The sequence below is a fragment of the Rhinolophus sinicus genome, chromosome 13, assembly GCF_057876585.1.
Source record: "Rhinolophus sinicus isolate RSI-liver-muscle chromosome 13, RSI-T2T, whole genome shotgun sequence".
NCBI lineage: Eukaryota > Metazoa > Chordata > Mammalia > Chiroptera > Rhinolophidae > Rhinolophus > Rhinolophus sinicus.
The window spans coordinates 19,622,239-19,636,568 of NC_142513.1; positions in this window are offsets into that span (position 1 = coordinate 19,622,239).

A 14,330-nucleotide genomic window follows, 5' to 3' on the forward strand; every position below is an offset into this window, starting at 1 on the left:
AGCTGCCCCGCCCTCGGCCCCGCCCAACCCGATCACCGTGGCGACGGCTCAGGCGGACCACGCCCACTGCCCTGACGCGCGGGAACCCGGCCGGCGCCCTGCTGCGGACGGAGCTCGAAGTCCCCACTCACCTGCAATCAGTGAGACCAAAGCGAGCCTGGGACTGGGCATTATCCATCGCCTGTTAATTTCGCCTCCTAAATGCCTGTCGAAGCCTCCCACTTCTCTCCATCCCATTCCCAACGCCCGGGTCTAGACCACCATCACCTCTCTCCTAGGTGATGGTTGTCCCCTCCAGCCTATTATTCTTCCCCCTTCCAATCCATTCTCCACACGGACAGTAGGAGCTTTTCAAAACGCAAATATAATCACAGGCTCAAAGTCTTTTTTACCCACTTTTCTTCGGATTAAGATCTAAGCCTATCTACCAGGCTCTGGAAAGTCTGGACCTAACCTGCCTCTCTCACATGCTAATACATCCAGCTTCCCCAGTTCTCAGCCTCTTTCAAATCCTCAAACAAGCCAGGTTCCTTCCCACCTCAGGGCCTTTGTACTAATCCCTCTTCCACTTTGTTTCATTAACTGCTAGGTAAGGATTCCAATTACTGGTGTGAAGAGCTGTATTTAGCCTCCAGAGACCAAGATGGGAGTTGCAGCCACCCCAGAAGGTTCTGAGATGTTTTCCCAATGAGACTTGGAAAGTCCCAAAGAGAAATGCTAACCATTTGTAATTTATGAGGGCAATAACTTTATTTTACATTGGAAAGACAACAGAGCAGCCAGATTGCACTTCTTTAAATGTAAATCTAATCATGTCACTGTCCTGCTTAAAACAATCTCTCCATCTGCATCCTCCACTCTTTCATCAGCTAGCCACACTGACTTTCTGTCAGTTGCTATGGCTCTTTCCAAGCTCTCTCCAGCTGCTGGGCCATTGAATAGGCTGTCGCATCTTGCAAAGCTGACTCTTCATCATGCAGGTCTGTTTGTCATCTCCTCAGTGAGATCCTCTTTGATTACATTATCTAGAAATGCTTCCCTCGATCACATACAGGCCTCCCCCATAGCAATTATTCTATCACTCAATTTCAACAGAGCACGTAGCACAGTTTGTTATTATTTCATTTGCCTGCTCTCTTGGTTGTATTTGTCTACTTCCTGAATTTTAGTTAGGGACTATCTTGTACCTAATAAATTGTCAGAACCTGACGAATAATAGATGCTTCATGTGTATCTGTGAAAGGAATGAAAGAGAATAATATTGAAAAAAATTGGTAGATCCTTCTTTATGATCTGAGTCCATAGAAGAGGTGCTTTTCATATCAGGGCTGGAGACTGAAGAGGGCATTACCTCAGCTCAAGTAAAAACAGAGGACAGCTCTTCCCGAAAGCAGCCTGAGGTGACCTCTGAAAATGGTTCGCTATTCGCTTAACCCAGAGAACCCCACAAAATCATGTAAACCGAGAGGTTTAAATCTACGGGTTCATTTTAAGAACACTCGTGAAACTGCCCAAGCCATCAAGAGTATGCATATCTGAAAAGCCACCAAGTATTTAAAGGATGTCACGTTACAAAAGCAATGTGTGCCATTCTGTTGTTACAATGGTGGAGTTGGGAGGTGTGCCCAGGCCAAACAGTGGGGTTGGACGCAGGATCGTTGGCCCAAAAAGTACAGAATTTTTACTCCACATGCTTAAAAATGCAGAGAGTAATACTGAATTTAAGGGCTTAGATGTAGATTATCTGATCATTGAGCAGAGCCAGGTGAACAAAGCTCCCAAGATGCGGCGCAGAATTTACAGAGCTCACGGGCGGATTAACCCACACTGAGCTCCCCCTGCCACATTGAGATGATGCTAACTGAAAAAGAACAAATTGTTCTTAAACCAGAAGAGGAGGTTGCTCAGAAGAAGGAGATCTCCCAGAAGAAACTGAAGAAACAAAAACTTATGGCCTGGTAGTAAATTCAACATCAAATAAATGCTAATAAAAGGAAAAATAAAAAAACAGGACAGTGCTTAGGAAGAGGTTTGGGGAAACCAGGGACAAAAGCTTCTGCTGTGCTCACTTCGGCAGCACATATACACAAATTAGAGAAGATTAGTGTTAGCCCCCAGGATAACATTCAAATTAGTGAAGCGTTCCATATTTAAAAAAAAAAAATACAAAATACCTTCAGGAATTTGAGGACCAGAACCACCTACATGAACTCAGCTAAGTGCTCAAATACAGGAAGAAAGGACCTTTGCAGGATCCTCTCAGTTTACATTTGTTAACGTGAAGTTGCTCAGATGTTAGTGGCTATTGTAGCACATACAAAAATTTTTGCCCCACAACCACAATAATGCCAAGAATCCCTGACTCCATAGTCCCATAAAAATATAACATGTTTCTTCGTTTATTCGACCTGCATGTATTTAGACCCAAGGTTGAGCTGGGCACCAAAACACAGAGCAGAATGACATTTAGGTCCTGTTCTCAGAGAGCTCACGGCCTGGTAAAGAAATCGTCACAATTTGTAAGTTAAAAATGTTTTTGTCTGTTGCAAGAATAACCAAAAGAGAAATATAAGGATATTGGGGGTCCAGAGCATCAACAAGAGGCCAGGCTTGGAAAACAATCAGGTGCAATAGCAGCTCCAACAAGAAGCAACACCTGATGTAGCCAGCGGCACCACACACCACAACTGGGATTCAATCCTAACATCCCCTTGTCTTTGAGTCACTCACTCAAGAGGCAAAGTCTTGTCCAAGAGCTGTTTTTGATTGGTCAATCTCTGAGCACGTGGATTAGACCAGGCTGCCAAAGAAGAGAGGAACAATCTGCCCCGAAGAATATCCCTCCAAATGGGAAAAGGGGAGAATTGATGCTGGTTAGGCAAAACTAACTTGATACAGATATGAATAAAGTACGTTAGGAGTTAAGCTCTTTCTGATTAAAAAACCTGCAGAAATCTGGCTTGCTAGCTTCTTCTAAACTGGGCATTCACTGACTGCTAACCACAGATCTCCAGTTTGCAAAGTTGTGGCCTAAAGCCCAGGTCTTACCACTGCCTCCTTAGCAGCCTCCCACTTAATGCCTTAAGAGACTCCCCAGAATCTCAATAGTAGTTGGTCTCAACATCCCAATTCTTTCTCTGGTAGAGCCTTTCTTTGTACAGAATAGGAATTCAACTTATAGTTGTGTTTGAGTGAATGAGTGAAAGAATGAAGGTGTAGCAGCCTCAATTCCAGAGAGTAGAATCTCTCTTGCTAAGTATCCCACAATTTCAGAACTGTGATCCCAGCCCATAAAAAGATTGCTCCCTGCGTACAACAAGGTATACAGTAGCACAAGAAGCATTCAATACCTGCATGGAAGAGTGCTTTCCCTCTCTAAGCATCACTTTTCTTCAACTCTAAATTAGATATCTACCTTCACAGCATTGTCACTTTTTTTTTTTTTTAAGGAGGTTGCAGCTCACAGTGGCCCATGCAGGGATCGAACCAGCAACCTTGGTGTTATCAGCACCATGCTCTAACCATCTGAGCTAACCAATCACCCCCAGCATTGTCACATGTAAATTAAATAACATGTGAGAAAATGTATTGTAAACTGCAAAGTTCTGGGGAAATGATTTTCTGATTGCTTTCTTACTAGACTTGTCATCTAGAGTATTCAAAACGTCCCCAGCTAAAGAGAAGCAGAATGAAAGATCTAACAGGAGATCGGATATTCAATTAGAAAAGTGATCTGTTTCAGCTTCTACCCAGCAAAACCTTTATACTCTGTCCTTATGTAACCCCAAGGCATTTACAATACTCAAGGGAAAGAAAACTAAAACAGAAAAGCAAGCCCCCACAGACCCCGTGGACTCAGAGTATCACCAAGCTTCAGCATGTCCGTTTCCAAAGCAGGAACTAGAGTATGATATCTGCAGCACCAAATTGAGTGTGAGAACTCAAAAAACCGGAAACCACAGTCACAGCAGCGTCTGAAAGGTCCAAGAACCTCCACAAGGGCACCAGGGGCCCACGGGAAGCTGGTTGAGTCTTGGCCCTGGCCTGAGGTCTTGCAGTCTGTGCCTCATGGAAAGTTCCTGAACTCCAAGCCTTAGTACTCTTCAAATGAGGGGGAGGAGAATTAAGTAGGAGTTCTAATATATTTCCCTCATTTTGCGAGATTATAAGGAAGGAAGGAGAAGAAAAGAGGAGAGGAGAACATTTTTTGATTCTTCTCCTAGCCACTAAAAAGAGTGATAAAATCTATGTCGACCATTTCAAGGGCAGGGATTATGTCCTGTCTCCTTTGCCCCTTGGGGGCCCCACTACCTAGCACTGTTCCCTGTAATTTAAGCATACTTAATACATGTTTCTTGTGGGTTAAAACTCATGTCAGCCCAGAGATAAAAAGAAAGGGGGAGGAGTTTAGCCCCAGGAAATAAGGGAATGGAGGTTATAAAGAAGTTGATTAAATAAACAATCTCTAAATCTGCTGGTACTCCACTCCCAAACATCTTGTAATTTAATTTTAAATAGTTAATGCTGTCACAGAGTTCAAATGCCAAAAACTATACAAATGGTATACAATACAAAGTCTCCCTCAAATTTTTGTCCCTCATTGGTCCTGTTTCCATCAGTAACCACTACTCTTACTTTCTTATGAATCCTTTCAGGATATCTTTATAGATAAGCAAATTTAAATACAAGTTCAAATACATTTTGGCCCTTTTCCAGAAAGGAAGCATTTATATACGTAGTTCTCCACCTTACGTTTTTCACTAAAAAGCACGTTTTGGACACCCTATAATATATTTTGTATAATGGCATAAAAATAACTTCCTCATTATCTTGTCTTACTTTACTGCGGCACAGTATTCCTTGTGTGAATGTACTATAATTTACTTAATCAGTCCCCTATTGAAGGCCATTTGGGTTGTTTCCAGTCTTTTGCAATAAAAAAGAAATGCTCCATTTACAAATAGTACAGCAGACATGTGCAGATAGAACTGTAGTCTAAATTCTCAGAAACCAGAGATTTGAGTGGCAGGGGTACATGCACTTAAATTTTGATAGAAATTGCAAGTGCCCTCTGTAGATTCCCCAAAGATGTAACTCTACAGTTGCAAAATGTGTTGCAAGTAATCTGTTACTTGCAACAATTAAAATTCAGGCAAGTTATTTATAGTTTAAGAAATAGAAGTGGTTTCAAGATTGTTCTCATTATGTTATTCTCACTTACTCGAATTCCTGATAGGGAGAGAAATGAGTAATGTTCCATTTTTCCAGTGAGGCATGTGTATAACCCACTGCACAGCTATGTATGTCACACATGGCCATGTAATCACCATATGTCTTTAAAAAGATATATTGGAAATATTCTTGATGATCTTGATATAGGGGAAAATATCCTTAAGATATGTAAAGAACAAGCCATTAAGGAAAATATAAATTCAACAACATAAAAAAATTGTATTTTATCTATGAATGTTCATTTATACATGGATGATCTCAGAAAGGTAGGGAAATGAGGCAGGGAATGGAGGCTAAAGAGGAGTAACTCAGACAAAGAGAGACCATTCACTTTGTTTCCAATGTTTATAAACCATTTTGCAATAAATAATTCCCTTACTGATGGTCATTCACAACATTTCCAATTGCTATAAACAATGCTTCAATAAGCAGTCTTGTACATTCAAAAAAAGGAAAAAAGAGAGAAAAAGTGGGGCTATGTTTGGCTTGATGGAAATTGTCGGCCAACAAACAAATGTGTGATTGAGTGTATTAGTGTAATTTTGTGCACTTGAGGTTTTAAAAAGAAGTGGGGATGGTGATGGTGAAGAACATTGATAATTGATGTTCTGCAGTCCAAACCCCACTGTATTCTTTCTTGCCGGCTTACTGACTCCCTAAGACCTAAAATCTCACACCCCTTTCTCTATTGCCCCATGCTTAGTTTGAAAGCTCACCTCCTTGAATTTACCCAGCCCAGCCCAGCCCAGCCCAGCCCACAGTTTCCTTGGGCCTAAAACAGTATCTGAAATCCAATCTAGATTTGGAATCCCATGTTCAAAATAGCACCACCAAAGGAATTCACTGGATGACAGCTATGGAGAAACAGGTAGTCACAGGTATTCTCACACCCAAGTCCGCTTTCCCTGCTTCCCTTGCCTATATCATTGTTGTTGTAGTTTTATTTTCTTGCTCCTTCACAAGCACTTTTCCGGCCTTTATGCTTTTCAAAGGTTTATTTATTCTAGTTGCTAGATCATCACCCCTCCTCCCACTTCATCTCCCTCTGTTTTCAAGGGAACCTTTTTATTGCAGGAGGTAAAATAAACACAGAAACCTCTGCATACTTGGCTAAAGTAGAGATTAAAGGTGCCGTAAAAATCCAGGTGCTGAAACCTAAGGAATACATGAATACACGAGAGAGCTAGATCCTGCCCACTTTTCACTCTCCTTGCCCCAGAGGGCTACTGTCCTCTTACCACATGCATTAGGGTCAGACCTCTGACTTTTCAGAGGCAAGATGCAGAGGTGGGGGAAAGTTGCATATTCCCTATAGATTTTACAAATTTTCCTTTTATCCCTACACATTCACCTTTGCTTGTCTCCCCTTCCTATTCGACCTCAAAATGTATCCCTTTTGGAAAAACAAAATAATGATAATATTTATTGAACATTCACTGTTTGCCAGGCACTGTGCTAAGCACTTTATATGAATTATTTCATGTACTATTCACAATAACCCTTGAAGAGAGGTTGCATTTATTATCATCACTTTGCAGCTGAAGATATGGAGGCCCAGAGAAGTCAAGCTGCTTGACTGAGATCACATTGCTAAGAATAATTTAAGCACAGACAGTTTTACTCCAGATTTCATGCTTATTAATTCTAAACTAAACAAATTCTCAGTGGAGCATGCCCTGTTTCCTCTGCCCTCAATCTCTCTCTAATCCGGCCTATTTGCCAAACTATTCAAGCTACCATTCTAACATAATAGTAACCATAAGCAAAGTAATCCTTCTAAAATATATCAGATCATCTACTCCTCTGCACAAAACCCTCTCATGTTGTCCCCTCTCTCACTGAAAGCAAATCCAAAATCTTGATTTATAAGCCCTTCTTGATCTGCCTCTTGCGTTCCCTAGCTCTCCGACCTCAAATTCTCTTCTCTTTGCTCTGCTCACTCCAGCTACACTGGATTCCTTGCTTTTCCTTGAACACACTTCTACCTGGGGTTTTGTACTTGCTGTTACCTCTGCCTGGAAAGATCTACCCCTAGATACCCACAGACTGACCACTTCATTTCCTTCTAGTCTCTTTTCATGTGTCATTTTATCACAGGGGCTCTCCCTGCCACCCGAAGTAAAAGTGTCTTGTCCTTCTCTGTCTCCTTTATCTTCATTTATTTCTCTTCAGAGCACTTATCATAACCTTGTGTATTAAATATTTTTCTGTTATTAATCTGTTTCATGTCCTTAGAATTTAAAATTCTTAAGGGGCAAGGATTTTGTCTTGTTTACTGCTATATCCCCAGTGTGTGGAATGATGTCTAGTGTAAAAATAGGACCTTACTATTTTACATGACTGATAATATCACACAATTTTTTTGGAGTACTTCTATTATGCCAGACATTCTAAGTACTTTACATATTTATTTTCTCATTTAATCTTTATAACAACCTTATGAGATTCAACAACCCTTTTAATGTGATGCCCCAATTTTTTCAGTTGGCCTATGAACCACTGGCTCTCTGAGAAAAAAAAGAAAAGGTTGATTGGTAGCATTTGCAGATATCTGTGGTGTAAATACTCTGCGGCTGATTTCAAACAACTAATGTGAGATCAACTGGCTCACGAAATTCCTGGACATCTAATAAGCGGTTCATGGGCTACTATGAGCACATTCCAGCCCTGTTCTTAGTAGAGCATAGAAAAACCTTTCACAAATTGACCCTTTTCTGTTTTTCCGATGGAATCTCTTCCACTGGCCAACTCACCTACACAGCCCGTTTTCAAATCATACAGAATTCCTGTCTGTTTGAGAACACGCCCTACTTGTTTATACTCAATTGTCATCGGGCAATGTGCTCTCTTTCTGAGAAGTTCTTTCATCTTTCTTCAGTCTGCCTCTGATCCATCTCCAAAGCAACCCCAGATAACTCAACAAATAATTGTTAAACAACCAGCACATTCTAGGCAACATGCTAGGAGCTGGGGGGATAGAGATAAAGGAGAAGCAGTCCATGTTCTCAGAGGGGCTCCCAATCTGGTAGTGAAGGCAAATGTGTAAAAAATGCAGTTGAATTATGATCTAACAAAAGGAATAATGAGGAATTGGTGGAGTCTGACAAGGGTGGGCAGGATTAAGGCCGACTTCCCTGAGGAAGTAAAACACAAATATCTTTAAGGGCAGACATTTTCTAGGCTAGAACATAACAGACAATTTGAAACTTTTGAGATAAAGAAAGCGGGGTGAGACAGATGATAAGGCTTCCTGGACTCCTCTGCGTTCCCGAAACTCTGTTGCACTCCATTATAGCAGAATCTCAAATGGGCAAGTGGTCAGAATCAGTGAATAGCTCACGAACACAGGGGGAAATACAACAATCGGTCAATATCTTGAGAAATGTTTGCCAAAATTTTATACCTGTTGGTTATCAGCAAATCATGACCAACAAACTATGGTAGGTATTCTGTTGATTGATCAAAGAATGCTACAGAACTTGATAGACCTGTTTCGATCAGTACAAACATTGGAAGATATAGCAAAAGTTATTGGAAATGACAAAGCAATGTTGGTGAGATGTGGAGAAAAGTGTACATGGGAAGTATATACCATGTTTCCCCAAAAATAAGACCTAGCCGGACCATCAGTTCTAATGCGTCTTTTGCAGCAAAAAAATAATATAAGACCGGGTCTAATATAATATAATATAGTATAATGCCAGGTCTTATATTAATTTTTGCTCCAAAAGACGCATTAGAGCTGATGGTCTGGCTAGGTCTTATTTTCAGAGAAATATGGTAAATAAAAATAATAAAATTAACACTATGTATCAGCTACTGACTTATGTGCTTTTGTTGTATTAACTCATTTAACTTTTGCCACAATTTTATAAATTAGGTTCTATTATTATCCCACAGATATTTCACAGATGAAAAAACTGAGACTTAATACAGGTTAAATAACTCACTCAATGCCACATAGAGTGGGGTGCTGGAGCCAGCTTGTACTGGTTTGCAAGAGTTGATTATTAAATATTCAGTTAGTAGCTTAAAATAGGCCATAGTGGGAGTGTGGGAGTGGTTATACTATGGTACTATGGATATTGGCAAACACTACGTATCAGACCATTTTTTTTTTTTTTTTTTTTTTTGAGAGCAAGTTTATCGGCACACCATTGATAGTCTTAGATATTATTCTAGGCTCTGGGGATATAATAATGGTGGGAGATGGACAATGAAATGAACAAATAAATAAAATATATGGTATTTAAAATGATGATATGTGCCATTGAGAAAAAGTATGAAAGGGAAGTGAAGGGGTTTCAGTGTAATTGTAGACATATGGGTGTGATTTCATATATGATTACAAAAACAAAAATTTACAGAAAGACATTAAGAATTAACTGGAGGAATAATTATGACTGAGGATAATGGAAAAACACGCACATAGAAAAGTAAATATTAGATCCTTATATATCAGTCAAGGTCATGTAAGGAGGTAGAAGCCACATGTTATTTGAAGAATTTAATATAATGGATTATTAATTATATAACTGAAGAAGTAAAAAGAGAAATTGAAGATATTTAAGTCCTAATTGTAGGAATAGCTACCACCCCTAGGGTTGAGGAACAAAGGGAAGAGGTTGAAATGATTAAAACACAGAAACTTACAGGAGGGGCCAAACAGAGCTGAAACTCAGACTTCTGAAGAGGAGATGCTACTTGGCAGATGCTTGGGTCTCTGAACTCAGAGGAAGGGTCCCATGGGTTTGGGACCCAGACCTGTGAGTAGGGGACACTGAGCAGTTTGGCACTGGTGTCTCTGAAGAAGGGGTAATGAGATGGGTTCTGTAAGTGTTGGGAAACTGCAAACTGATGGAGCTGCTGTAATGGAAGAAACTGTCACTGCCAGAATTAAGAGTTGCTGGGATGCCACTGCAGTATCTCTCTAGTAGCCTCTGTTGGGAGAGCTTAACAGAGCTAGTATGCAAAGGAGAAATACTGTTTGCAGAGTCCCAGCTTCAAAATCATAGAAGGGTGCATTTGGAGCTGAGACAATACCTAATCATTGACTCAGCTTACCTAGTTTGAAGGCTCTGCATGATCTGGCTCTTCATAAGCTTCTATTATTTATTTATTTATTTATTTATTTATTTATTTATTTATTACTTTCAGGTGTACAAAACAATGTAATAGTTAGACATTTCACCCCTCACAAAATGATAACTCCCCTCCTCCAATTACCCCTCTGACATCATATATACATACCTGTTACAATTCCATTGACACTATTCCCTATACTATACCATAACCCATGACCAAATATATATTACATTATAGTTGACATTCAATATTATTCTGTTTCAGCTTCAGGTGTACAGTGCTGTGATCAGGCATAAGCTTCTTTACTACGGCCACATGGCTTTCTGGCAGGTCCTTAAATACACCATCTTCCTCCTCTTGGTAGGCCTTTTGCATATTCTGTTCTTTGGCTGGGATGTTCTTCACCTATTAAAGGCCCTTCCTCACATCAAATCTCCCTTTTATATGCTTTCATAACACCATTAACCTCTCTTGTAGCCCTTGTCACCATTGCACATCTTCATTTATTGATATGGTTTTTTGATTAATACCTGCCTCCTCCAATTAGATTGTAAGCTCAAGGGGGGCAGGGACCATGACTGCTTTTATACTCCATTGTTTGCTTTCCCAGTGTCTAGTTTCGTGGCTGCCACATACTTTAAATTCACCATGACTTATTTCAATATTCTGAAAATAGGGAACGAAGCCATGACATGAGAAGAGATATGTATTAGAAAGCAGGAATTTGGAAGCTTCTCATTTCATCTTGCTTTAGATTCTGGAGGTCCTTAGAAGATCCCTTGTTTCATTTCTTTTTTTCAATTGAGGTAAATTCGCATAACATAAGGTAAAATTAACTATAAACATGCTAAAGTGTGCAATTTTGGACATTTACTACATTTATGGTATTGTGCAACCATCACTACTAGCTAATTCCAGAACATTTTCATCATCTATTAAGTAGTCACCTCCCCCCACCCTCTGGCAACCACTAGTCTGCTTTCTGTCTCTATGGGTTTATCTCTTCTGAATGTTTCATGTAAATAAATAGAATTAGACAATATGTAACCTTTTGTGTCTGTTTTTTTTTAATTTAGCATGTTTTCAAAGTTCATCTACTTTGTAGCAGGTATCAGTACTTCATTCCTTTTTATGGCTGATAATATCCATTGTATGGATACACCACACTTAGTTTACTCATTCATAGATTGATAGATATTTGGGTTGTGTCCATTTTTTGGCTATTTTGAACAGTGCTGCTATGAATATTCATGTACAAGTATTTGAAACATATTTTCAATTCTTTTGTCTATACCTAGGAATGGAATTGTTGGGTCATGTGGTAATTCTACATTTAACTTTTTGAGGAACTGCCAAACTCTTTGCAAAGCAGTTGCACCATTTTACATTGATTCGCAATGTCTGAGGCTTCCACTTTCTCCACATTCTTGCCAACATCTTGTTTCTTTTACAACCACTGCATACAAGTCATGTTCATGCTGCACATATTCCTATTCTGACGCTTCATTTACATATTGACGTAGGACCTGGTTATTTAGAGATGTTTGCACAAGCCATATCTCTTTGGGCCTCCTTTACTCCAGAAAATGATGGTTAAGGACCTTTTTTTTTTTTTTTTTTTCCAGCTCCAAGAAAGACTGAGTCTATTAGCTACATCCTTTCAGAGATCCTGTCTTTCTGGGCTATTCATTTTACAGGGTCATTCATTCATGTCATGAATCACATACTTTACATTCAAATTCACTGTGGGTTGATGCTTTTGTTTTCCAACCATCATTTTCAAGGTATAGCTCTGTCTTGTAATGCCTTGTCAGCAGAATCTTCCTCTCTGTGGCTAGATTTGCTTAAACCCCACATCTTTTGCAATGTTATGTTTGATTGCATTTCTTTTTGCTTTTGTTAGCAGATGTTTTTAAATAATACTCTGCCTCCTAATTTGCAATGTTTTATTCATTTCTCTAGTTGTCAAATCAGGATATTTTGGAATAAAATATGTTGCTTTCTCTAGCCCTCTATGCCTGCTTCTGCCGTGCTTTCACTTTAAATAAAATTAACATTACCCAATTTGTATGCATTTGTCAAAACACATCTATGAGTACAATTAAGAATTGTGTATTTCACTGTACGTAAAATTTACCTCATAAAACAAAAGAATTTAAACTCTAATTAAGAATATGCAATGAAATGTTTAGGGATTAAGTACACTGGTGCCTATAACTTAACTTTGAAAAGTACTAAAAAATTAAACTTCATGGATGGGTAGGTGCATAGGTCAATATTGTAAAATGTTAAATGTGAACTAGGTGGTAGGCGTATATATTATTCTCTCAACTCTCTGTTTGATAATTTTTGTAATAAAATGTTGAAAAAATACTCCTTAACTGCTCTAATGACATACCAGCTCCTTCCAAAGGAATATTCTGTGATCACCTTCTTCATAGTCTGATCACATCAATTTATTTTATTCAAGTAAATCAGTAGATTTAGAGGAATAAATGGGATAAAGTATAGAAAACAGTTTGTAAACTGTGAAGTGCTAAATGCTGTTATTAATACTATAACATTCAAGGCATGGAGTTTATACAAAATGTTAATAAAATACAAAACACTACCTTGAACATGGTTTTTATTCCTTCAGATGTTCTCTAACTAAACTGGAAACGCTTGAAGGAAAAAGACTGTGCTTTTTATTTATTTTGTACTCACAGATTGTCCTGCAGAATGCTAAAGATTTTGAAGGTACTAAATAAAGACTTATTGAATGAATCAGTAAATGGCACATTTCACTGATTAAACTGTAAAAGAGTGTTCTAAATTATATTTTAAGCTATAGTGTATTGAATTTTTTCATTTTTATTTTTATTCTAAAATAGTGTTTTGGGCATTATTTTTGCCCATGGAATTATGGATATATGGGTTATATTATTTATTCATGAGTACCCCTTAATTTTCTTGATTGTCTTAACTATGGGAAGGTCAAACATTCTACTTTTTTTGACCAAAAATTAAGCTCTGGCAGAAACATCAATGGTCGCTTCCTTATCTAGTTCACATAGTCTCTTAAAAAAACTATATCTTGAGTTTGAGGAACAGGATTTTTTGATGGTGATCCCAAGCAAGTTATGAGAGTCTCAGCCCATGGTATCAACCTCAAATAAGTGGCTAGTGATGTACCCCAAAACCTCTTATTTTAAGGCCAAGCCTTCACAAATTTATGCAAATTTCTTTGGGCTATGTCACTACAATGTCCTTGATATTTTGGCCCTTAGACAAGTATTTGAAACCAATGCCAAATTCGATCAGTAAGTAGATTGACTAGATAATCAAGTACTAAGGTGGGAATGATAGTTTCATCCACGCAAATCAGGCAAAAGTCATATGGATGGCAAAATTAATTTCATCTGTATGAAATGGGCTCGAGTTACTCCTTGTCATAGAGATTTAGGGGGGAAAAAAAGGCTCATTTTGCCCATCAGTAACTCAAGAAGAGTTGTTGAAGTCTATCAGGTAGACCATGAAACCATAGTCTGTCATGTAGGTCAAAAACTCTGACCAAATAGGAAACTTGGTCCTCTGAGATTGTATCTGAATTCTCTTGGGATGCTAGTCTCAAGCGTTTTGAGATAATAAAACCCTTCTTTTATGGGTGTCTATCCAGGGGAGGTTTAAATTTAAATATACAGATGAAATCTTAAAACTTTCATTTTAAGTTTAGGAATACTTTGTGTATATTTGTATTTAAATTGTAATGTTTAAGAGAACTTGGCATATTAGACATTCCAATTTAAAATGTCCAGCAATTCTACTTCTGGGCATTTATCCAAAGAAAATGCAAATACTAACTCAAGAAGCAGCCCTATGTTTATTGCAGCATTATTTTCAATAGTCAAGATATGGAAACAGCCTAAGTGTCCATTAACGGATAAATGGATAAAGAAAATGTGGTATTATACACAATGGAATATTACTCAGCCATAGGAAAGAATAGAATCTTTCCATTTGCAACAACATGG